Source organism: Lissotriton helveticus, chromosome 4_2 (assembly GCF_964261635.1).
Source record: "Lissotriton helveticus chromosome 4_2, aLisHel1.1, whole genome shotgun sequence".
NCBI lineage: Eukaryota > Metazoa > Chordata > Amphibia > Caudata > Salamandridae > Lissotriton > Lissotriton helveticus.
In genome coordinates this window covers 121,252,558-121,279,164 of record NC_136064.1, presented here as the reverse complement: position 1 = coordinate 121,279,164, position 26,607 = coordinate 121,252,558, and the positions used below count along the sequence as shown (strand labels likewise).

The 26,607-nt window shown below is 46.5% G+C and overlaps 1 protein-coding gene across 1 annotated transcript in view; it reads right to left on the bottom strand.

The window, feature by feature from the left end:
- LOC144752084 (nicotinamide N-methyltransferase-like) overlaps positions 1–26,607 on the bottom strand; it is a 50,138-nt gene that overhangs the window by 8,292 nt on the left and 15,239 nt on the right. The gene's annotated exons all lie outside the window — the stretch shown is intronic.

Genomic DNA, 26,607 nt, shown 5'->3' with positions numbered 1-26,607 from the left:
CTCCTTTTTGCACCTCCCCTGGAAAGGCATGAGGTTTTGGTGAATCCCTAGCATTGCATGGTTTTGTAAATCAACGGAAGCATCAAAATCCATAGGTGTTGTGTGAGAAAGGCTAATTTGCATATGACCATGTCTGACCTGGGGTGGTGTGGAGTGCAAAAAAACGATGGATTTAGTCCCAGATCTCTGTACTGGAGTGAATGTATGACAATGTTCTGCATTCAGTCCATCACCTGTTGTTTTTGCCGTTGTGTGAGAAAGACCACAACAACGCCCATGGAATTTCTCCCTGGTGCAGAGTAAGGCAACACAGCAATTTGTACTGCCTTTCTTTACTTTGCTTTTATAAGGCCATGCAAAGGCAAGCAAAACGGCTTTGAGTGACCTCATACATTTGATTTTGAACTTTGCAATGCCAAAGCATCACAAAAGGTGATGCTCCTATGCTGCAAGGGGCTCATAAATATGCCCCCTAATGTAGGTGTGTCTGGACAGGCACAGCCTTGGTAGCCAAGGGAGCTCTTTGGTTATTGGGTGGGATCCTTGATTTAAAATAGTCTAGGGTGTCCTGAGGGTTAATCTAAAAGCTTGTGGGAATGTACTGAGGAAATTATTATACCCTGTATCCATGGGTAAACATGTTTCTGTCATCATTCAAATGCCTCACATTGCTAGCAGGCTTTCATTAGGACCTCTCAAGGATCCTGTTACTATCCTATTTGTGTGTATTCCATTGCCAAACACTGTCACCAAACAGATGCAATAATATCCATAAGAGTGCCAGGGTCTAAGTTCTCCTGGTCAAAGAACACAAGACCATGAACACTGTCATTGTTTGTTCAGGGAAATTATACCTTGAATAATCCAATTTAATATCCTCATGAAAGGAGCAGAGTGAAGTCCATAAAGGGGTCACCCTGTTATCTGAAGCCAGTCCACCCAGCTATATGGTTCAAACAAGTACAAAATGTGCCCCTCAGTGGGAACTGTAGACAACAGCCTTTATAAGTGGGTGAACAACAACAAAAATATCCCAACAAATCCCTCAAGGACAATTGTTTCGTGGAGCTCCATCCTGTATCTAGTATGCACTAAACCCTTCAGTAGGGTCAGAGTGGAACAAACACTCAAGGTTAATGGGGGGATATACATTACAGAGTTCAAGTCCCCCTACCCCAGACTCGCCTAACACAGAAAATAAGTACTTCCAAGGACATAAGGATCAAAAGAGCAGAAGAAAAGTCCCAAAAGCCAAATCACCACTCTTGGGCCAGGTGAGTGAAATCACAGTTTATGTCATCAGCAGTACTAGGGAGATACATGCTGAAGTCAGAGCTAGATTCCTTGATGGATGAAGTACCAAGACCACTATTTCCAGTTAGGTTTCTGAACAACGCTGTTGCTTTTATGGCCTGGTCCCTATCAGCTGGAGCTTAACATAGTGAGTCAAGCCAATTCCAGGCTACAGTGGAGACATAAAAGATATAGTTTGTCTTTTGGGTTGTGCACTCAGTCTGGTTGGGAACCATGGGTACCCTACCAATGGCATAGAACACAGATAGGCCTCCATCTTTGACCATTTCCAAAGATAATACTCCAGAAAAGTGGTCATGGAGCTGCCTTCAATGTTCTCTGGCAGGCCCACAAGCCTAATGTTTTTACTCCTGGCTCTGCCTTCCTGGTCCTTGATTCTTGCTTTGAGCTAGGATGTGTACTTCATTGTGACTGGGGCCAAATCAGACACAATGGTTTCTACTGTATATGGCCAGTTAACCATTTTTTTGCTGGCTGACTCTTTAGATGCTGAGGTCCACCACTTTCCAAGGGTTGCCTAGAGGTGTTGGGACTTGGCCCTGCAGTCATATAGATGTTGTGATTGTCCCTTCAACTGTAGGTGCTGGGAAAGCCTTGCTTTGGTAGTTGCAAGTGATCCATTTTACAGTATGGAGTGTTTTGGAGTCAACAGTGTGAGAGGGCACCTGTCAAGCCTAGTGTGGCATGTCCAGGTAAAGGGCGGATGATATCGGCCTTGCTTAACTGAGCTTAGCAAGTGAGCTGGCCAGTGGGTAGTGCCCCCATAGACTCAATCCTTGCAGTGGCAACAACGTTTTATTAATGTTCCATTTGCTCATGATTGGGCTATGTGTCTTCTTTGCTCTATTTATGTAAGCTTGTGAGTAAAATGTCACCATTTTTAGTGCCATCAAACTCTTTGATGGAAGGTTCTTCTGATAGTGCGTGGCTCTTGAGCTAATCAAATGTGCCTCTAGAATTCTAAATAATTTCTGTCTTGATGGGATGGGTTTTGCCTCATTTTAACTTAAGGGAGCTTATGCTTTTTTTTATAAAGTATTCAGAAAAACTGCTTTTAGTGGGGGACTCTGTGTGAACTATGAACCTGTCTAATGGTGGCAAAAGTATTATAGAAACAATAATTATAGAGGGCATGATTTGCAAAGGAAAACATACATTTTTCTGGAAGTTTATGATTTTTTACTGTTCACAAAGGGATTTATAAGTAGTATCTTTATGAGTACAGAGTCTCCTCACAAAAAATGATAGGACCATCCTATACAAACCACTTTGTGAATAGCAAACAATCATAAACTCACCCAAAAGTATAAGTTTACCTTTGTCATTTAGACCCAGGCGTTCATCGGGAATTGATCATTTGGCTTGCTAATAACTTTGATGTTATTTGACACATTTCCAAACTCAAAACAGCAAGCCCAGACAAATATACAACTGTGTAGTAGTGACGCTTCTCCCCACACAACAATCACATAAAAAAGTCCCAAATTGTGAGCGTTTTCGCTCAAACGGTATGCATATCCACTTTTCCCATTGTTTCAAAGGAGCAGTCTCCGAAACTAATGTCCAAATTCACACATATGTGGAATGCACCACTGACACCACGAAAGATTAAGTCCATCCACTGTTGATATTCTATAAAGTTTCTTTATTCTTCGAATTCAATGAAATAAAAACTGACAAACAGCCAACACGTTTTGTCCAACTTGTGTGGACTTCATCAGGGATGTGAAATATATAAAACATATAATTTATAATACAACATAAATAACAACAGATGGACATTGACACATGACAACATACACATATTAACACATAGAAGGGCAAAATAAACGTGCCCATAAAAATTCCGAAATGGAAGACATTACATATAAAAAAGCCAACTTGACAGGGTCACAATAACAATTCCTTATTGAAGAAAGAGACAGAGAATTGGTGACAAAACATATAAAAATCATTAAATTAGTGTTCATGGTATCATACCATTTGAGGGAAAATGAGCGAGTTGAGGACACAGCACAATAGAACAGAGTTGTAAATAGATAAGTAAAATAGTTAGAGGAAGTGAAACACCAAACCACGTGTATACAAGTCATAATTTGATCAAACAAATATCCATCCATAATCTGAAACAAGGTGCCGCCCAAGAGTTTGCAAGTTTACTTGGATAACATACCTTTGCAAGTCAGTATAATCGTCTATAGTAGTAGATCATTAAAACGTTATATTAAAGACAGGATCTGTAATAGTCCTATGTGACAACTGTTCCCTCCCACAAAGGCTCATGTGCCTTTAAAGAAAGATAGGAAGCAATGATGAGAAATAAACCTGATGCTAGCGAGTGGATTGCGTCTATTATAGCAGTTTGTAGGTGTAAAGCCAACCTCTTGAACATAAATGCTAACATATGTTAAACAAAAACTATGAGAGATTTGAAAGAATTAAACAAAGGGAAGTGTTAATCAGTGATAGAGAGGTGGGCATACAAACACAGTAAGTGTCTGGTGCCGTAGCTGCAGAACATAGGAAAGGCAGAAACCAAAATGGGAAACAAAGCTCCCAAGTCTGCCCGCTCATAAGAGGGTCAATCACGAGACAGCGTAAAGAGGGGAGTCATTACGAGGAAAGCTCCCAATGAGAGATTCCATGGCCTGCGTAAATCACATGTGGTCATATTCATGCCCATCTGAGTGTTAGAGGAGGATGCTAAAACAAATAATCGCCACAGCAGTTAAATGCCAAATGCTGATAAAGATCAATTCAAAATGGTCAGGCGATTTCAGTAGATGTTTCCTAAGTTAAATTTGCCCGGCGAAAAACGCCTCTAATACCATACGAAGTTATTCAATGAAGAGGCAGGCGCTGGAGACAGGAAGACAGGAAACAAGTTTTATTCCGACGGAGGAGAACACATCAGATCGGACAACAAGGTATCTTCTCAAGGTGCTCTCTCAACCTCTCTGAGACCTGGTCTTTTATACACTGGTTTAAGACATGTGAACGTCCTTTATTACAACAGGGACATTGTGAAGTATGAGAACGACATCACCGGCACCCCTCCAGTTCCGGCACCTTCCAACACATGACAACAGTAGGGGCCCTTTCCCCTCATATGATTGGGAGGGGGCTATCACGCAGCTGAGTGTTCTGCCGATTCCTTTGGAATGTGTGCACCTTATCGAATCTCAGGGGATGGGGAGGTCGTGATCAATAGTGGCTCCTTTCAGGAAAGGCGAGTGCATACAGTAATGGGCAATAAACTGTATCCTCGGGCTAAAGGATGACCAGCGGTTCGTACAGGCAGTCAGGCTCAGAGGAAGGGGTCATCAAAAGGAGGGGTATTCATGGGCGGAAAGGAGGTGTTGGTCAGGCGCGGGGTGTGATTCCCTAAGACAGAGTCAAGGGAGGGGAGGGTTCATGACTTGTGCATGTGAGTGCGGGGGCAGCCAGGGTGCGCGGGGAAGGCTTGCAAGGTCAGGGAAGTGCGCTGACGGGGCGATCGTGAACAGGGAGACCATGGTACCTAAAATGGCTGTCGTGTATGTTCGTACGTGAATCTGCAAGATGGCGTAGATGATGTTCAGTACACAAACTAAAATTCCACAGTCCTCCCTTTAACATGTCTCGCCAGCTTGTCAGTTCGGATCAATCCCCATGAGACCACGCACCTCTATTTCGTATAGGGGACTCATGTGCTCAGGTTTAAAGTTCAAAGTCATTGGGCACATACAGTTGGAAATAAGTGCACATAAAGGTGGTAAACATTGAATACCTAAGCAACACCCACACAGTATCATGATTGGTATCAATATAAACGTAAACAGTCTCCATCCCCAGTTCTTCAAAGTGTCCCAGAACCAGCCTCCAAGCGACCATCCTTCCTGCTCCTGGTGAACCTCTGAAGACAGTCTGTGGAGGTGTTCGATTGCTTTGTAGACTGAAGGTGAGTTATCTGGCACGTAGGTGCAACAGCTGGAGCCGATGATGCGGCATGCACCTCCACGGTCGGCCAGAACCACATCTAGAACAAGACGGTTTTGAAGAGCCACCAGGCGGACTGCCTGAAGCTCAGCCGTGTTGTTGGCAAGGATGCCAGCGGTGATGTTAATTGTTGTTTCTACTGCCTGAGTCAGGTGTCGGATAGCGCGGCTATTTGCCATTGGTCCCCACAGAGGAACAAGTCCCTTTGCTGCATCCAGGAACTGTGCTCCGGTGGAGTCAGCTTGTTCAACATCTCCGGCGCGCTTTTGCCGGTGGTGGTTGGCTGGAGCCACATACGTGGAAGGAAGAATGAAGGCGATGTAGCACGTACCCCTCCAGCCTCTTGGGAGCCAAGTGTAAGCTTTGGTGCCACAAACAAAGTACATATTCGGGGAAGCAACAAAGGAGGGGGGGTCGGCTGAGACCAATGTTTTGGTGATGCGGCAAGAACTGTGACCCACCAGCTGCGTTCCTTGTCCTTCGAGGCATACGAGTCCTGTGACATTGATGACAGACAGGGCCACGGTCAGGGTGGCAGCCGTTTGTTTCCGCAGGTGGGAGAAGGTGGGTTTGGCTGGATTGTGGAGCACTTGCATTTCGACCCTTTCTTTGGCAGGGATGTTCGTAAGGAAGGTTGAACCTGAAATTGCAGGACAAAAGGGTTTTCCTGTTTTGTTAAGCCAGAACCCATAGTAGAAGTGTGACACTGTCTGACCAGAAGTGGCGTTGTCTTTGTGGCTTTCCTGCATGAGGATCAACCAGGCGAGGCAGGAGCCGTGAACTGAGAAAGGAGAAGGGATGAAGGGGATGGAGTGTCCGGTAGCATGTGGGAGCAACCCACAGATCCAGCAGTTCGTGGCATTTGCAGCAAGGTTGTGCTGGTGCAACAGTTGTACGAAGGAATTGTTCCAGAACTCCCTACGCCTTTCTCGGAGCTGAGGTGAAAGGGTGAACAGGTGGTGCTCTTTCATGGTGGTTGGCTGGACAGTGGTTGGCAACATCTGGTGAGCGGGTGTACTTTCCTCCAAGATCCAGAAGGAAGTCATGAGGAGGAGGCAAAAGAGGAAGACAATGAAGAAAGCGATTGTCTTTGATTTGTGCAAATTGTCAGTCTTTGGATTCCTGTAGTGGGTATTTCCTGTTGCTTCCGACGTCTTCTTATCTGGCGCTTCCATCATCTTCTTGTCTGGCGCTTCCATCATCTTCATCTTCAAGGTGCTCGGTAGTGGGCAGAACCACAGACTTTGTTTAGCTTCTCTCCGGGTAACCCTTGGTTGCTTTGGGTCACCGTTCTGAGATTTTTAACTTAGTCAGTGGCCTACTTAGCCGAAGCTCCCTCCTTTCGACGCAGGAAATACCCTTCTTGAGATGGCACAGTGGGATCAGAGTGTTTTGCAAGTTCAAGTGCCTCGGTATCAGGATAGCAGTTCAGTGATGGTCGGTCTTTGTTCAGGAGCTCTTCTTGGGTGCTGACGTTGTCTGTCGTGGCCAGGGTCGAGGAAACCTTCTTGCAGTGGTGCGCATGTAGCCAGTTCCTTTTCCCCTCCACTCGAAGAGCCGTCCGAGTGGTGATCAGTACTTGCCAGGGGCCCGTCCACCGGGGTTCCAGACTCTTCGCTCGTTGAAAGTTCCGGATCAGGATGTAGTCCCCCGGTTGGATATCGTGATCGGGACCCCTGGAAGCATCGGGGATGGCCTGCTGCACCTGTTGATGAATGGCAGACAATGTTTTAGTTAACTTGTATAAATAGTCTGACAGCAGGACGTCGGGGACGTCGTGAATGGAGGTCGGTTTAGGGGCAGTCCAGAGGTTCATAGGCCGCCCAAACACAACTTCGTAGGGGGTCAAGTGGTGCTTAGTGGGAGTGGAGCGCATCGATAGTAATGCCAGTGGAAGGGCATCTGGCCACTTAAGTCCTGTGGTGGCCACTATATTTGACAGTTTCAGTTTCAGTGTAGCGTTGTGTCGTTCAACCAGGCCAGCGGATTGGGGGTGGAAGACTGCGTGGAATCTTTGTTTTACCCCCAACCCCTTCAGGATTAATTGGATAACTTCAGCTATGAAGTGGGGGCCATTGTCGCTCCATAAAATTCGACAAAGGCCGTAGCGAGGGAAAAACTCTTTCAGTAGTACTTTGGCAGTAGTCATGGCAGTGTTATTACGGGTCGGATAGGCTTCCACCCATTTGCTGAAGGCACATACAATGACCAATACGTACTTCAAGCCTTGGCACCTCTCTAATTGGATGTAATCCATCTGGAGGACCTCAAAGGGGTGGTCGGGGATCCCAAACCCTCCCCGGGGTACCACAGTTCCTTTCCCGGGGTTGTGTTGTAAGCAGATAAGGCACTGCTGGACTAGGCGTTTGGCCGAATCGGGGATCTTGCTGTTGTGCCAGACTTTGGAAATGAGTTCAATCATGGGGGCAGAACCTATGTGTGCAGGGGAGTGTGCCATTGTCAGTATGGGGATCAAGTATGCATCAGGCAGCAACCATTTGTTCGTGTCTTTTGTCCGCCAGCAGCCTTCATCATCCCTTAGACCCACCCGCGCCCACTCAGTCAATTTGTGTGGTGTGCTGGCCGATTGGATGTCCCTGATCGTTTCCCTAGCGTCGGTCCATTTTTCTGCTTGTGACCTGGTCACATACATGCGTGTCGTTGTCCTATTCTCAGCTGTGGTTCGGGCAGTGATGTCAGCTAGTGCGTTTCCCTGTCCAACTAAATCTGTCACTTTCTTGTGTGCCTGGCATTTGATCACTGCTAATCGTTTGGGGAGAAGAACTGCTTCAATCAGGGCGGAGACTAAATCTCCGTGAAGGATGGGCGAACCGTGGGACGTCAGGAATCCCCTTTCCCTCCACAGGAGCCCAAAATGATGAACTACCCCGAAGGCGTACTGGCTGTCCGTGTAAATGTTTGCCGTGGTTCCTGCTGCTATGATACATGCTCGTGTGAGGGCAATTAGTTCTGCTGCCTGTGCGGATCGTTGTGTGATGCGAGCTGTTTCAACTACTGTTCGAGCTGTCATCACCGCATAGGCAGCAGAAGTGGTGCCGTCTGGGAGTTTGATACAAGAGCCATCTACCCATAGTTCTCCATCAGGATCTGTAAAAGCGATGTCTCGGAGGTCAATTCTACTCCTAGTCTGTTCGTCCGTGAGGGTCACACAGTCGTGTATAGGGGGCACATCGGGGTCATTTTCGGGCAAGGGTAACAGTGTAGCAGGATTCAATGTCGTGCATCTCTTCAGGGTGATGTGGGGTGCAAGTAGAGTCAATTCATACCCTGTCAGTCGTGCACTAGTCAGGTGTTGAGTCTTGGTCTGGTTCAAAAGGGTGTCAACTGCATGGGGCACTAATACCGTGAGAGAGTTCGAAAGCACAATTCCCTCACTCTGGCGGATAGAGACAGCAGCAGCGGCTACTGCTCGAAGGCAGGCAGGTAGAGCTCTGGCGACTGGATCAAGAGTGGCAGAGAAGTAGGCACAAGGGCGTTGTTTGGCGCCGATGGGCTGAGTTAGGACAGACAATGCGCATCCCTCCCTCTCGTGAGTGAAGAGGGAGAAGGGCTTGGAGTAATCTGGTGTTCCTAGAACGGGTGCCGAGCAAAGGGCATCCCGCAACTCCTTAAAGGATGCTTGGCATTCGGGAGTCCACGGGAGTGGGAACGGAACATCTTTGGCCAACAGGGAAAGTAGGGGTTTTATAATGAGACTGAAATTTGGTAACCATTGTCGGCAGAAAGAAGTAAGGCCCACTAATGAACGGACTTGCTTCTGCGTTTTTGGAATGGGGGTGTCTAGGATGGTTTGGATTCGGTCGGGCGTAAGTTTCCTCCCTTCTTTGGACAGGAGGTGGCCTAGGTATGTTACTTGGGGCTGACAGAACTGCAGTTGCTTTTTGGAGACTTTGTGGCCATTCTCCGCGAGAAAGTGCAAGAGTTGGATAGTGGCTGTGATTGCAAGTGGAGTGGTGTCGGCCGCCAAAAGGATATCGTCAACATATTGGATCAACACCACTCCATCTGGTAGCTGGACGGCGTCCAGCTGTCTTTTGAGGGCCTGGCTGTAAATGCTGGGACTTTCAGTGTAGCCCTGGGGAGCTCTACAAAATCGGTATGAACGGTTTTTTAAAGTGAAGCCGAAGAGATAACGGCTGTCTGGATGGATGGGGATAGAGAAAAATGCGTTTTTAAGATCAATAACGGTGAAGGTGGTGGCAGTGGACGGGATGAGAATCAGGATGGTGGCGATGTCTGAGACTACGGGGTACTGTGGCACCACCACTTTGTTGACTTCTCGCAGGTCGATGATGAAGCGGTACGCTTTCTCATCTCCCTCACCTTGCTTCTTAACAATGGGTAGGATAGGGCTATTGCAGACATTACTAACCACTTCCTCTACCACTCCTGCATCTACCAAGGACTGAATAATCGCTTCCAATGCCTTCTCGCCTTCGGGCGATATCCGGTACTGTGGGAGTTTCGGGAGTATTGCATCTGGTCGAACAGTTATGTGTACAGGATCGATCATCATTCGTCCTACATCCGAGTCGTTTCTGGCCCATAGGTACAGGGGTAGGGTATCGAGCAAGGATAGGTCAGTATCTGTTATGGCGTACATATGTCGTGCGGGGTAGGGTCTGGACATGCTCGGGTTGTCGTACAGGATGACTCGGACTCCATCCGGGGAACACCTAATAGTAGCTCGGAAATGTTTCAGTAAATCAATACCCATAATGGCGTCAGGGGAGTTGGAGGAGAGCAGAAATGTTGTGTCAGTGGGATTGTTTCCTAGGTCAAAGGAGATAGGTACAGACAGGGGATTAGTGGAGGGCGTTCCATCGAAACCTATCGAGGTAATGTGTGAGCCAGACAAGGGTGCCCTTGGAATCAGTCGTTTTGATAATACACTACGTGTCGCTCCAGTGTCTACCAAAAATTGAGACTTTGTACCCAGGACCTTAGCAGTGACGTAAGGACCTTGCTGGTCAACACAGAGCTCGACTGGATCCCTCCCTTGCCCCTGGCAGTCCTATGCAGAGTCGTGAGCATTGTCGCAGTCGGATTGTTGGCACTGATTCTGTCGGGCGGTCAAATGTGTTTGGTCTGCCAGATCGGTCATTGGCAGTGTCGCGGGTCTGCCCTCGTCCCTGCCCTCCAGTTTTGGAACCATTTGTCATGTCCCTTGTCTCTTTATTTTTAATCAGTTCCCGAAGGGCCAGGCATTGAGACTTCCAATGCCCAAATTCTTTGCAAAATGCACACTGGTTCTCATCGAGGTCGGTTCGTGGAGCGCCAGGTGTGGAGTTGCGGTCTCTAGGGGCCGAATTCCTAGGGGCATTCGACTGGTAGTTTCCCCTATATCGTTCCCTTCCTGTACTTACTTCATGCAAATGGGCAATCATCACTCGTTCCTTTAAGTCCTTTTTCTTTTTCTCATTCGCCTGTAGTTACTTCATGCAAATGGGCAATCATCACTCGTTCCTTTAAGTCCTTTTTCTTTTTCTCATTCGCCCTCTCGTTCTCGTTCTTTTGGTGTTCATAATACTGAGCCATCTGAAGGATAGCTGCAGGTTTGGAGGCTCCCCAACTACTCTCACTCGTCTGTAACTTTTGGGAGACCTCTTGCGATAGCCCTGTTACGTAGTTTTGCACGAATAGGTGTTGTCCGGTAGCGGTGGTCATGTCTTGACCACTGTAGTCGGAGAACACTGTTTCAAATCGGGAGAAATATTCTGATACATCTTCCTGAGGTTTCTGACGACAAGCCATGACTACCGACCAGTCTACCTTCTTTTCTGGGATCAACGTCTTTAGCTTCTGTGCTATTTTGTCAGGGAGTTCCAGTATGTCTTTTACAGGTTTCTTTCTGGGCTCTCGCTGCCTATCTAGTTCATCGAGTTTTGTCCAGGTGTGTCCGAACAGATCCGTGTGGTCGATTTGCTTCCACACATCAGCCGGCAGACACAACCCGAAAAACAAATCCATGTCCGATAGAGTCATTATGGTTGAGCCCAAGGCTGTGCCTAGTTCTGTATAAAATGCTGTAGGGTTCTTTCTTAAATCGGGCAGGGTTTGTCTAAAAGTTAAAATATCTTGCCGATCCCATGGTTGGTAAACCCAGTTGTACACAACCCTCCCTTTTGCATCTGCGTGGTTGATATCATCGTTTGTTCCCTGACCTCTTGGGGGAACCCAATAGGGGGCGGCTTCTCTGATAGGCATCATAGTGTTGGCTGCTTCTAATGAGGGCTCAATCGTCTCAGGGACTGTGATCTTGACCTCTGGTTTCTGTTCCGTGAGGTGGCGGAAGACCTCAAGCGTTTGCATGAAGAGGTCCGTCACATCGCTCTCAGTCCCATCTCCAACATCGACCCTTCTATATAGAGTCGTCAGTTTTGCAGGACCCTTATTCTGGTACCTATCCTCATATGCGTTCAGGGTGTGGTAGCTGAACCGTAAAATGAAATGCCGTCTGTGACTACCGGCATGTGAATTGTGCATATTCATCGTATATTCTTCGCTCTCCTTCCGTTCTACCAATGTTTTTGCTATCTTGTCGATTCCATCCCGCTCATCTTTGCTCAATCTATTTGGTCTGGCTGTTAGGTGCCTGCTAGTCTCATGTTCATCTGCTGTTGTTACCAATGCGGCTGGTGCGAAGGCCGTAAGAGCCGGGGCACTAGCGCTAGGGTCACCCACACCTGCACTTTGAACTGGTGAGTGTTGTGCTAGAGGCTGGCAGGGAGCATAAGGAGGGGCATGTAGATAATTGGAGGACCGAGTAGTAACTCGTCATTTGCCCGCTGTTTGGAGGGAATCTCCGGGTAGAGCGCAGAGGTGGTCCTGACAGGGCATTGGCCTGCCAGTCCTGATTCTTGCGTTTGTTTAACTTCCTCTCTTCTTCTTATTTCTTCATCTAGTTCTTTTGCGGCCAGATGGGCTGCTTTTCGTAATTCTTTCACTGTTTTCGCTTCCTCTCTTTTCCTGCGATGTTCTGCTTCTTTGCGCCACATGGCAATATTATCAAGCATAGTGGGCGTTACCTTATTTATTTTTACAGCTGCTTCTAGTGTTTTTATTTTATTTTCGTCAAAAGAACCTATCAGTGGCCACTGGCTTTTAGGATCCTTTTTTGTATATTTATGCCATAACTTACTATAAGCTATAGCGACTAGTCCTTGCTTAGTAAACATGTCCTTATTAGGGGTGCCTTCCAGTGGAGCTGGATGGTTCATCTCTAATAAGCGGTCCGGGTTGACCCAACTATGAACCAATGGGGAGAAGATAGGCATGACGGATTACAATGGGGGCAAAAGCCTGCACTACCTATCTTTTCACTATTTGCAAAGACTGGACAGAATATTCTATTCTACGCTATTTGCAAACAGAGAATACCTCCAAAAAGAACCAATTCCAAACAGTCAATGTTCGGACAATCAATCAATCAATGAGGAATGAAATAGGTACGACGTGTTAAAGGCTTGCGTTACCTACCCTTCACTACCGGCAAAGGGAGGGAGAATATTCCTATTCTTCCCCGTTTGCGGGCAGAGAAGATCCTTAAGAGAACCAACTTCGAACAATTCAATGCTCAATTCAATCAATCAATCAATGAGGAGAAAAGTAGGCACGACGTGTTAAAGGTTTGCGTTGCCTACCCTTCACTATCTGCAAAGACTAAACAGAGAATGGCGATTCTGTGCTTGTTTGCAAATAGAGAATTTCTCAGAAACAGTCAATAAGTAATACTAGTATTTTCAAACAATCAATCAATCAATTTCGCAATTTTTGTCGTGTGTCACGACCTTATCCGGACCGTATGGACAGTTTCTCGTCTTCCGCTTCCAGCGCCCGATCGTCCTCTACTCTCTGTTGCTATCGCGGCATTCCTGGTGGTTCCCAGTCAGGACCGTAGATCACTCGGGAGAGGTCTGCTCGGAATCAGTGAAGTTCAGATGATCGGCTGTCAGACGAGGGTCTATCGGACAGGAGCTCTTCCGATCGTTGCAGTCGTTCACCCTGTCGTCGGGACCTCTCCCACTGGATCCACGTGTCGCTGATGGACCCCGCGTTTGGGACGCCAATTGATAAAGATCAATTCAAAATGGTCAGGCGATTTCAGTAGATGTTTCCTAAGTTAAATTTGCCCGGCGAAAAACGCCTCTAATACAATACGAAGTTATTCAATGAAGAGGCAGGCGCTGGAGACAGGAAGACAGGAAACAAGTTTTATTCCGACGGAGGAGAACACATCAGATCGGACAACAAGGTATCGTCTCGAGGTGCTCTCTCAACCTCTCTGAGGTCTTTTATACACTGGTTTAAGACATGTGAACGTCCTTTATTACAACAGGGACATTGTGAAGTATGAGAACGACATCACCGGCACCCCCCCAGTTCCGGCCCCTTCCAACACATGACAACAGTAGGGGCCCTTTCCCCTCATATGATTGGGAGGGGGCTATCACGCAGCTGAGTGTTCTGCCGATTCCTTTGGAATGTGTGCGCCTGATCGAGTCTCAGGGGATGGGGAGGTCGTGATCAATAGTGGCTCCTTTCAGGAAAGGCGAGTGCATACAGTAATGGGCAATAAACTGTATCCTTGGGCTAAAGGATGACCAGCGGTTCGTACAGGCAGTCAGGCTCAGAGGAAGGGGTCATCAAAAGGAGGGGTATTCATGGACGGAAAGGAGGTGTTGGTCAGGCGCGGGGTGTGATTCCCTAAGACAGAGTCATGGGAGGGGAGGGTTCATGACTTGTGCATGTGAGTGCGGGGGCAGCCAGGGTGCGCGGGGAAGGCTTGCAAGGTCAGGTAAGTGCGGTGACGGGGCGATTGTGAACAGGGAGACCATGGTACCTAAAATGGCTGTCGTGTATGTTCGTACGTGAATCTGCAAGATGGCGTAGATGATGTTCAGTACACGAACTAAAATTCCACAATGCCTTTAGCTGTAAATCCCACTAGTAAAAACATAAGGCCCACATGAGTCACACTTGTAATTATCTGTGTCAACTGGAAGCGTGCCAGGGCATAAGTACTCCCTTGAGGGAATGACCATCATGGAAGGGAAACCCCACGATTCCCAATATACGACCTGTAAGAGTTATACCCCTGCTTACCGTACCAACAAGAGGACAGGCCCGTCCGTGTTAGCATCCTATTCAATGATGATGATGGCCACACGACCGCAGAAGTCTTTTAAAGAATGTGAAGCGTGGCCACGTGGGACACACCCGAGTTGGAGGCTTGGGAGTGTCTATAAAGAGTATCTCACAATCGTTACATTGTTAAATGTGCTACGTGGTTTCCTTGGCGCTGCTCCTGAAAGTCTGGGGAGTATCTAAAAAATATGCTATAAGAGCCTCCAAACCTGAGGAGTTGGGTGGAATGAGTGCCCATAAGTGAAAGCATCAAGGGCTGATGAACCAACAACGCTAGGTAAAATCATAGCCCAGAGATATGGAAGTAAAAATAGGTAATTAGCCCATAATTACCGATTATTAGAAGAGAAATTTAAAAAAATGCTATGAATATGGATCATGTGACATGGAGGTACGCAATCATATTAGTCAGATTAAAATGACATGATTCAAAATCCCTAATGAGGCAAGGCAATTTGCTGATAATATTATGATAACGCAGGGTGCCTGCCTGAAATGAGTATCTTTATATAGTACATTTTCGGACATTGGTTAACCTGGCTATCTAATGGTGCCTATACATATGAGCAAGTTACATTCAGGATACATACACAGGGTGCAGACACCCTAAATAGAAATAAAGCAGTGTAGTTTTAGTGTGTAAAATTACATGAAAACCAAAAAATAAAGCAATGCAGCAGTACAAGAAAAGGGTAAAAGTAATGTCTTAAACACCGGAACAATGGGTGTATTCCCTGTTTTCTGTCGTTTACCCCTCCTTGTATGTTGTAGTCTGTTCAGAGGGCAGTGCGTTTTTAGATGATCATCTAGTAAGAATGCCAAATATCATCTTCAGCAGTTTAGAAAGATGATAAAACAATAGAGTAGTGTGGCATATAACTTGCCGGAGTTTCAGCTACAACCAAGATTGTAGGACCAACATATAAAGTGTTGTTTTCTGGGACAGGGATAGAGTGTTGCACCTACAAAAGATAATAGAACTTCCCATCTGGATTATGCCCCAACATGATGCTATGCAAGAGGAACATCCAGCCTGCTTCGTTACGTCAAAGGGCCAGTTTCCTGGCATTCGACAATGCATTCTGACACTCATTCTTAGTGAAATACTGTGCAGAATTATTCTTTAGTAATCCATTGTTTTTCCCCCACTGTTTGAAGGTGATGCTACTTACAGATCACTATTTATAAGGAAGAATTAATAAAGCTGAGAACAGTTAATACAGGAAATTGAAATGCTTTAATATAATATGGAATACTATTAGAGCATAAGAAATGTCTTCTCTTTTGCATGTAATATGAACATTTTCATTCTACCTACTGAAATTTTATTTAGCAATTCTGTAAGTTGTAACACTAACTTATGTACAGGTTTTTATATAGATAAATCATAACATCTCTTGGATAAATTAGTTGTTTTTTGTTCTTCAAAATCTTAGATCATCACGGTACATACCAAGGCACAGAGCAATACAGCCACTGAGGCATGCAGAGACACACCAATACAACCCTTTACACAGTGCTAATAATAACACAGTATTTGTAAAGTGCAAAGTAATCTCTAAGGACCTCAAGGCACTGGGGGCCTTCAAAAATACTAAGAAAACCATTGCCCAAAGTCACATGGTGCTGGACTAACTTGCGCCGGCACCAGGGATCGAACCATGAGCTCTGTGTTCCAGAGTCAGCTGCCCTGGCTGCGGCGGGATACCTCTTCTACTGTGCTGCAGCTCTTACTCTCCTAAATACAGCCCCACAGCCACTTAATCAAACACTGTCACACTCAATTCAATTCAATAAGCTTTATTCGGTTCGTTAAAAAACAACCATAAAAGAGCATACAGAAAAAACAACGACATACAAAGGCGGGAAAAAAACATATATAGGGTTCTTGTATTGTAAAGATCAACCTCATAGCAGCATCTGTAGTGAAAGTGCAATATTTTAAAAACAGTGGTTTTAAAAACGCTATACGAAAATTCATACACAAGTCACAAATCAGGAGAAAGTGCAAGGTGCTTTGTTTGGTGTGGCCGTCACACGGACAAGGGGAAACTGGGTAATCTTTTATACGTGGAAACGCTACCAAATGGTGAGCAAGCCTGAATCTCAATCTGGTAAGTACATATCTGTGTGAGATTCTGGTTACCTGGCTCAGATAAGTTTGGAAACCCTCCAAATCTGAGTAACAATTATAAAATTGGCAAGTAGATAAATGCTCAGAATTGTTAATGTGCCTTCTTTTCCTATGAAACAAGAACAAATTCCTAATTTCTGGTTTCGGCAACTCTGCTACGGCGTTAGGGTCATCCAAAATATTTAATTTAAAAACTTCATTAAAACTATGTACAATGTATTTCAGCCAGGATATCTTAGATCAGTTATCAAGGCAGAGGCAATCTTTAATTATTGTTCTATTGAAAGCAGTCTCCTCCTTACACCACATTGATCTCCAGATCAATAGGGGCCTAAATGCTATTAAATCTGACAGATGGCTGATGCCAACTTCCCTGTGGATGAGTTCTGTTGACGTTGAGGGTGGTAAACTAAGCAATTGTTTAAGAAACATATTTTCCATGGTTTGTAAGTTACTATTAGAACAATGACCCCAAACCCCGCACCATAAAGTACAATTGAGGTACTTCTAGACAAATAAATATGTATCATGTCTCTGATTCGGTGGTCACCCAGCTTCGCTGCAAATCTAAAAACACCATGGACGCTTTTGGCCATCTTTGCCCGGACATTCAGCATCTCTTGAGACCATGTACCGTCCCCAGCAAAGGTTATCCCTAAATACCAGAATGTATCCACCGTCTGGATTTTCTGTCCTTCCATAAAAAAGGCTTGGGCCACAGACCATAACATATGTTTTACTCTTGTTGATCTGCAACATCCTTTCCATTATAAAATCAACAAACCTATCTATAAGCCGTTGAAGGCCAAGTGGGGTCCTAGATAAAAGCACGGCGTCATCTGCGTACTGCCAATAAAAAGCGAGAGACAACAAAGATAACGTCCACATCTTCTAAAAGCAATAATTTTGAATATGCAGGTTTACATGTTCTTATCCCCCAACGTTTAAGTAAGGGTAAAAGGAATAATTTCCTCGGGGTGGTATACAGTTTACAAAAGAACATGATGTGTATGTTACTTTGTGTTGACTGGTCATCACATGGACATATTAAATTCAGTGATGCCCAATCATTCTGTTTCGGCAAAGTGACCAAGCGGAAAAAGATCCCTAGGCGCAGCCTAGTTAAAAGCATGCGAGCATAGGGTGCTTTTTCGATCCCAAGGTAAAGTTGTAGGCCTTCAGTGGGAGTAATTTGCTGATAGCTCAGGGTAGTACCTCTGAGTTTCTCAATGTCCCATCTTGCGCTCTCTAAGTGTATAGATAGTAGTTTTTTAAGGGCAGGTCTGGTCAAAGTTTGTAGGGTCTCTGGATCATCATAAAATTCAGGGTGTCCAATATTAGAAAACATCATTTGCACGTATCGCAACCACTTGACTTTTGCTGCCCCGTCCAGAGCCATGCAGTCTTTAATGAGGTTTCTATTCAGTTTGCACTCTTCTGTGGTCCAAATCTTATGCCAAAGCAAGCAGGGTGATATTTTTACGATGTCACTAAGGTATTTAACGCCGGTCTCAATGTGAGTCATAAATGTCGACGTGGTTTTGGACACACCTAATAGATAACAAATAAAAGTGTTCTCGCAAGTTTGTAATGAGGACACATTCTCGAAACCCCAGATACCTGCACCATATGTGGCCGTAGCTATACACTTTGCCTGGTAGATCTGAAGCATTTCTCGAGTGGGTTTGCCCCCAATTTTGGCTGCAAAGGTTCTTAAAGCACCTATGGCACGGGTAAAAGCGAGTTTCCTAGCTGACACTGCGTGTTTCCACCTTCCCCACCTGTCAAACACGATGCCCAAATAGCAAAAAGAGTCTGTAATGGCAATCTTTTGCTGATCTAAATATATTGAGCATGGTGGTCTGTTATTCTTTTGGGAGCAGGGCATGGAGAAAGTTTTGGATATGTTCACCTTTAAACTTCTTTTACCCATGTAGGATGAAAATTCATTTACTGCTCTCTGCAAACCTACATTGGTCCTGGACATGATAGCCGCGTCATCGGCATATAAAAGGATGGGTACAGGCCTACCATTAACAGCCGGGAAATCGCTTGACAGGGTTATTAAGCTCTCAGCGATAGAGTTTATGTAAAATGTGAAAAGCAAGGGCGCAAGTATGCAGCCTTGCCTCACCCCTCTGTTTATGGCGAATTTTTGTGAACATTGCCCCTGGGTCCCAAATCTTACTCTGGCCCCTGCATCTCTATATAGTTCTTTGATGAATGTGAGGATAGTTGAGTCCACCCCAATGTCTTCCAGTGTCGACCAAAGCAGCGCGTGGTCCACACAATCAAATGCGGAGCTGAGGTCGACAAAGGTGACAAAAAGGTCCCTTTTTTTGGCCTGCGTATATTTGGAGACTAATAGGGACAAGTTTAGACATTGCTCCAGTGTCCCTAGTCCCTTTCGGAACCCATATTGGAATTCCGAAATAACCTTCTTCTCTTCTTCCCAGTGTTGTATCCTCTTAAGGACAATCCTTCCAGCTACTTTCATGAGTCCGTCCAATAAAGATATTGGACGGTAACAAGCCGGGTCGTCCCTATTCCCTTTTTTAAATATGGGAACTACGATCGCATCCAACCAGGTGGTAATGAAGCCACATTTATTTCCCATATTTAATACGTTAGTTAACAATGGAACCCAGAAGTCCGGTTCTGATTTGTAGACATCCACTGGGGTATGATCAGGGCCCGGGGCTTTACCTAAAGGACTTTCTCTAAGGGCATCTTCCACTTCTAATGTGGTAAATACTAGTTCAATCGGATAAGGAGATGCTGGAAAGACGGTAAGCTGGTTATCCTGAATTATACTGTCTGTGGGTGAGGTCGCCTTCCAAGGGTTCGGGGCATTACCCTGTGTATTGTTAGAATAAAGGTTACCATAATGTTCTACCCAGAGCTCAGCCGTTATAGCCACCTCTACAGAGTTATCTCTGTCTTTTGAGTTATAAACAGATCTTATGACTTTCCAGAAGGCATTGCTATCCTTAATCCTGGCGGCTTCCCCCAGAGCTTCCCAGGCCTCCTGCTTCAAATTCGCCCTCCGCTGTTTAATTGCCAGCTTATAATCGTGTCTCGCTTGGCGAATTTGAACCCTATCTTTTGGATCAGCGGACAAAGCTTTCTTTAAGTTTTTCAGCGTGGAAGTGCATCTAGGATCAAACCACCCCCGAGTGTGCCTCCCATTGACTTTGCAGTTCCTGGTCAGTGCATTTTTTATATGGCGCTGAATGTTAGAAAAGGCAGCCATGATGCTCTCTGGGTCAGTATCTTCCTCTAAGCAAGCAAGTATGTCCGTGGAACAAGAGCATATAAAGTTTTGAAAGAAGGATGTTGGGTTCATTTTCTCCCATTTAATTACATACCCATTGGTCTTAGTTAGGGTAACCTCGAATGGATATAGAGCCCCACTAGGTTCCTTTACCTTGCCTTCCATGAGGTTTACCCCGAAAGTGATGGGATAATGATCGCTCATAGGGTCATCCCCCGTTTCCCAAAAGGTTATGAAGTCAGGGTAAGTGGATGATATAAGGGCAAAGTCGATTGTAGATTTACAGCCACTTCCATTATACGTTGGGGCGAAGGGAACCGGGGGGGAGCATGCCTGGTTGATAAAAGTGAGGTCAAAGGTGAATATAACGTTGTTAAGAAAAGACCCCATGTTGGAGTGGGAGAAGTGCAAGGGACCGTCCTCCCCTAGATCTGACAGGCCGCACAAACCTGACTCAGAGGACGGACAGACGGTACAATTGAAGTCACCCACCCATAACATTATATGATCCCCCGGGCCTGTGATGGATCATAATATTCAAATTTGATTCCACTTCACTAGTTGGCAAATTATTATAAAAATTCACAAGAATCACCTTTTGCGAGGTGCCCCATTTAAATAGTGTAATTTGGAAGTACTGGTTAGATTTAAAATTGCAAACTTTTACATCCCCTGTGTTCGAGATGTATGTGCACAAACCCCCCTTATTGCGCCCCTGGACAGATGGCACCGCTGGAGAATGGAAGGTTCGGTAGCCCAGCATGTGGGCTTCCTGTATAAGCCAGGTTTCTTGTAGACATATGATGCCATACTTCTGCACAATCTCCAGCCAAGGTTTGTGGGTGATCTTGCTACCGAGGCCTGCTACGTTCCAGGAAAGGAGAGAGTGCATTGGGTTTCCAGTTTCCTGTGGATGTGAATGATGCCCTCCATTCCCCGTTGTACCTTTCAGTTTTTGCGAGTATGTAAGGTCTGCCGGTCGTCTGGCCTGTGCAGGGAGAGCGTGCTGTTCAGGTGGATTTAAATCTATCCCCATATAGCTTGAAACTTGGGGTATGGGCTTTAGTTTTTTGCTCGGAACAGTCTCTGTTGGGGGGTTTTTGGCATTGGTGAGGGTTGGAGCGGCACTAATTCCCAGTCAATCCACCTGATCCAGACACTCAAACCTGTTCCTAGTGGACGCTCCTTCCCACCAGTTATTAGTGGGTTGCCAACCGTCCCCATGTCCTTTCCATCTACAATTATGGACTATTGACCAGGCCCCAGGTGGCTCAACGGACTGTTTTGGAGGATAGAAGAAAGTAAGGGGTCTGGTGACAATAGAATGGTCGGTATCCTGTGATTCCCATCTAGTGATATATTGGGCTGTGTGGGGGTCTGCAAATGAAACTACTATGCAGTCTCCAGGGATGGATTTGTGGGTACGACCCACCCATGGCACTCTCCTGACCATTAAAACCCCGGTCCTACCAGGATTGGGAAGCTGTCTATTGATGTTGAGCCAGTGAATCACCTTATTCTTTAGGGACCATTGGGTCTCCATAGAATGCGGGTCGAGTGGTGGTACACCAGCCAGTATGGCGACATAGGGCCCGGCGTCAGGAGGGAGATCAATATAGCCCCCACGAAAGTTCTGGCGACCATGGTACTGGTTGGTTAAGCGCTCAGTAGGGGGGATGTTAGTCTTATTGGGCTTATGGACAGCCTTAGTGATATATTTGGATAAGATCTGATTCTCGGGGCCTTTTACCACTGGTATTGGGAGTTTTGGTATTAGGGGAAAAGGAACGTTTGACTTAGACCGGGGTTTAGTTATTGGGGTCGGTTTTGGTGGGGGTAGAGGTAGGGGCAAGACCAGGGGCAGTATTTGAGGGGCAAGGGAACTGACATTAGATTCTGGAGCCGGGTGGATACCATCGTCATCATCCTGAGTAGTACCTTCAGCGATATGAGGATAACTTGTTTCCAGTTGTTTTAGGCTAAGGGTGGCCAGGGAGACTAGGGTCTTATCCATCTCGAGTAGGTTGTTCTCGATGCGTGAAAGTCTGAGTTCCAGAGGTGACAGTAATTGTTTTAGTGTGGCCCAGACTATCTTAAGAAAATCTTCATCGTCATCCCCCTTGTCACTGCCCTTCCCTGTCTCACTTTGTCCTCCCTCTATGGGTTTCTCACCATAAGTGGGGGAAGGCCCTTGAGTAAGGTCAAGGACCACGTTGAGGTTACTATGTTCCCTGTCCCCCCCTTTTGGGTGGTTATCCAAGTTTGGCGCTTGTATGGTCTCCCCAGTAGTGGGTAATTTTCGCCTATTGTTAAAGAACTGCAGCCTTGCAATTTTTGCTTTTTTGCGGGCATGAGCAGATCTTTTGCGGGCATAAGCAGATCTTGCATTGATGTTCTGTTTTAAAATTGGACCATCTTTGTTTTTATTTTTTACTACAGGGGCAGAGAGGTCGACGGGATTAGAACTGTCCGGCAGAATAGTAGCCGTTCCAGGTCCAGTGGGCGCTATTCCCTCAAAGGTTTTAGGTGACACAGTGGTTAAGGTGGATACAGACTCTAATGGAAGGGAAAGAGGTGGGGGAACAGGGTGAACATCAGCATGAATTATCAGTGGGTGAGGGCAAGAAGCATGTTGTGGAGATGCAGCAGACGCAATTTTCCCTAGGGAAGATTTTTTGGAATTGGCAAAGGTCTGAGAAAGCCTACGTGCTGCGTCAAGCTCAAGTGACACCCTGTTCTGCAATTTGGTAATTTCAGCATCAATTGCTAGGTTAGTCTTTACAAGGAAATCATCCAATGTCCCGCTAGGCTTACTCAGCCCCATTGCAGTTTTACTGCGACTGCCCCGTGTACTCATGATATATTTGGATTGCAATACCAACAAAGTACTTACTGCTGGGGAAGGGACAAGTCAGATAACACGGACCAAGGGGGGTGGGCCAGGCCAGTCCTCTATGTCCTCGAACGGCCTCAAACGGCCCGCTCTTTGCCCGGTCTTCGCCCCGGCCTTGGCCCCGCGCGCGTCCCGCGTGCGCGTGACTGTCAAAGATTATCAAGGTAAGGGACAGGTGGAGGGGGCGGGAAGAGGACCAGCTGCGGCCGATCAACGCCGCTCAGCAGGCTGGTCCTCGCAGTCCCGCCTCTGGTCTTGTGGTGGAAACGAAGATTGCAATGAGGGCGTTGGTGCTCCTATGCACTCAGAGGGTCCAAGGGAAACAAGGGAAACAACCCAGCCAAAGTCTTCAGCCTGCGAGCGGCTCCCGCGGAGCGGGGGCCGCGAGGCGTGGCTTAAAGGCAGGAAAAGACGCCGACAACCGGGACAGCACTCCCAAGCAGAACCAGTGGAGGAACCCAGTCAGCTAACACTCCGCGATCCTTTTGACTGGTGGAGGGGGCGGGAAGAGGACCAGCTGCGGCCGATCAACGCCGCTCAGCAGGCTGGTCCTCGCAGTCCCGCCTCTGGTCTTGTGGTGGAAACGAAGATTGCAATGAGGGCGTTGGTGCTCCTATGCACTCAGAGGGTCCAAGGGAAACAAGGGAAACAAGGGAAACAACCCAGCCAAAGTCTTCAGCCTGCGAGCGGCTCCCGCGGAGCGGGGGCCACGAGGCGTGGCTTAAAGGCAGGAAAAGATGCCGACAACCGGGACAGCACTCCCAAGCAGAACCAGTGGAGGAACCCAGTCAGCTAACACTCCGCGATCCTTTTGACTGGTGGAGGGGGCGGGAAGAGGACCAGCTGCGGCCGATCAACGCCGCTCAGCAGGCTGGTCCTCGCAGTCCCGCCTCTGGTCTTGTGGTGGAAACGAAGATTGCAATGAGGGCGTTGGTGCTCCTATGCACTCAGAGGGTCCAAGGGAAACAACCCAGCCAAAGTCTTCAGCCTGCGAGCGGCCCCCGCGGAGCGGGGGCCGCGAGGCGTGGCTTAAAGGCAGGAAAAGACGCCGACAACCGGGACAGCACTCCCAAGCAGAACCAGTGGAGGAACCCCCAGAACCAGTGGAGGAACCCCAGCGTATTGGAAGACGGCCTCCTTGATCCCGTTGCTAAAAAAAACAAATCTGGACTCAACAGAAGTTCACAACTTTTGACCTATTTCTCGTCTACCTTTTCAAGTCAAAATGTTGGAGAAATGGATTAATAGACATCTGAGCAGCTACCTGCAGGACGCTGAAGTGATTGACTGTACGCAATATGGCTTCCGGGAGGGTCACAGTACAGAAACCGCAGTCTTAAAATCTACTGATGAAATTAGGAAAACTCTGGATCAGGGGGGCAAAGCAGCAATGATTATGCTGGATCTCTCCACAGCGTGGTAAAAGCATGCGTTGTGATGTCATACAACCCCAGGGACCCCTGCCTGTACCCTCCACACAAGTGAAAAACTTGGGAGTGTATTTGGATGACAGATTGGACATGGGAAAACAGTTTAATGCTGTGGTGTCATCCACGATGTCCACTATCAGAACTACTAAGAAAATCCTCCCTTTCCTGCCTAAGGAGAGTCGACAGACGGTGGTTACGGCACTGGTCATGTCTAGACTTGACTATTGCAACAGCCTCTATTTAAACATCCAAGAGAGGCTGTTGCATAGGCTACAGATGCTGCAGAACACAGCTGCTAGGCTAATTTCAGGCATACCTAAATTCTCTCCTATTTCTAGTGAAATCCGTAAACTTCACTGGTTGCCTGTGAGACAACGAGTACATTTCAAATCCATGTGCCTTGTCTTTAAGTCACTTCAGAACCAGGGACCACGCTACCTACAGGACCAACTTCAATGGTATTTACCAACTAGACCTTTGCTCTCATCAGCTCAAAAATGTGTGAGAGTACCACCAGTGAAAAAAGCTCACTGGGGCGGTAAAAGCTTTGTGGTGGGCGCAGCAAAACTGTGGAACCAGCTCCCCTTTTATCTGAGGAGTTGCACGGATTTGCTTCCATTCAGAAAAATGCTTAAAACCTAGCTGTTCTAGAACCAACTCCTGACCGTGCTACTCATTTTTTCTCCACAGGATAGCAGATAGCGCCAGGACACCCTCAGGTAACAGACGCGCTCTATAAATTAATTAACATAACATAACATAACATTGCCGACGAGACAGTCCTGAACACCTCCATCATCTTTCTTCCCTGAGGACACTGAAACACTCTGAAGTAAGGCACCTCCCGAAAAAAACATTGGTGGACCTAGCTGAATCAAAGAACTACTGAGCAATTGCTTTCCTTTCCAGCAAAGGTCCTCAAGAAAGCAATTGACCAGCAACTCACTCAAAACCTAGAATACCACAATGTTTATGATCCCTCCCAGTATACATTTTGAGCAAATCACAGCACTGAGACAACCCTGATCACAGCCAATGATGACATCAGCGCCCTCCTTGACCTCTCAAAAATGACAGCCCTTATCCTTCTGGACCTGTCAGACATGTTTGATGCTGTATCCAATCACATCCTGATCAACAGACTCAACCACATTTGCATACAGGGAAATGCCCTCAAATTGATCACCTCATACCTCACCGGTAGAATCCAGAGGATCCATCTTCCACCATTCACCTCGAAGCAAAAGAAGATCATCTGCAAAGGTCCCCAAGGATTGACCCTCAGCCCCACCCTCTTCAACACCTACATGACTCTCCTGGCTGATAACTTCAGATCGCATGGACTCAACATCATCTCCTACACAGACGACATCCAGCTCATTCTCTCACTGTCCGAAGACCCCTGTACCACCAAAGCCAACTTCACAGATGCATGATGAACTTTGCAGACTGAAAACCTGCATCAAACTCAACATGGGCAAGGCAAAAGTCCTCATCTTTGGAACAACACCTTTCCATGGAACAGCATCTGGTGGCCTACACAACTCGACCACCCTCTGGCATCATGCTGAATAGCAAGATATCTATGAAGAAACTAATCAATGCAGTCACACGTGCCTGCTTCCCCACCGTTTGCATGCTCTCAATCAACACCATAGGAAACATCACATAAGCCCTCATTATAAAAAGACTGGACTCCAGAAACACACTCTATGTAAGGTTCAAAGCACTTCTCCTGAATAGACTCCAGACACTAAAAAAACTCAGCATCAAGACACATTCTCAACCTCCACAGAAGGACCCACACCTTAAGAAACTAAACTGGCTCCCAATCCAGAATAGATGCCAGTTCAAGAAGCTGATCCATAACTTACAAGGCATTGTACAACAAATGGCCAGCACACGTTAACTGATGCCTAAACTTCCACCATACCTACCAGACACCTTCCACTCACTTCCTTCTCCCTTACCCAAACCTCATAATTCAACCTAACCAACAGCGGAGCCGCTATTACTCAGCTGGATGCCACTCCCTCATGCAAATGAGGTAATGCCCTGTCATGATAGCTCTGGCACTTTATGTGCACCTATGCTATTAGTATTGCAGAAGAGGTTGGCACAAGCTACTACAGCCCAATTTCTAATTCCAAATTGACCCATGGGTGCACAAAGGAGGTGCAATCATCTTTTGTGCCCTGGGGCACTTCCATAAAATTGCCTCAGAATGTGTGCTCACATAATGTTTTATTCATCGGGCTCCACGTGTTTGATTGGTTGATGCATTTCAAGGAAAGGTAAGAGCCAATCTTTCATGCTAGCTCACTTAAAGATGGAGAAAATCTTGTTGAAAGCCCTGCACCTCACTTGTTTCATTGCAACAAATTATAGGAACATGTTGCTCCCCTTTGGAACCTTT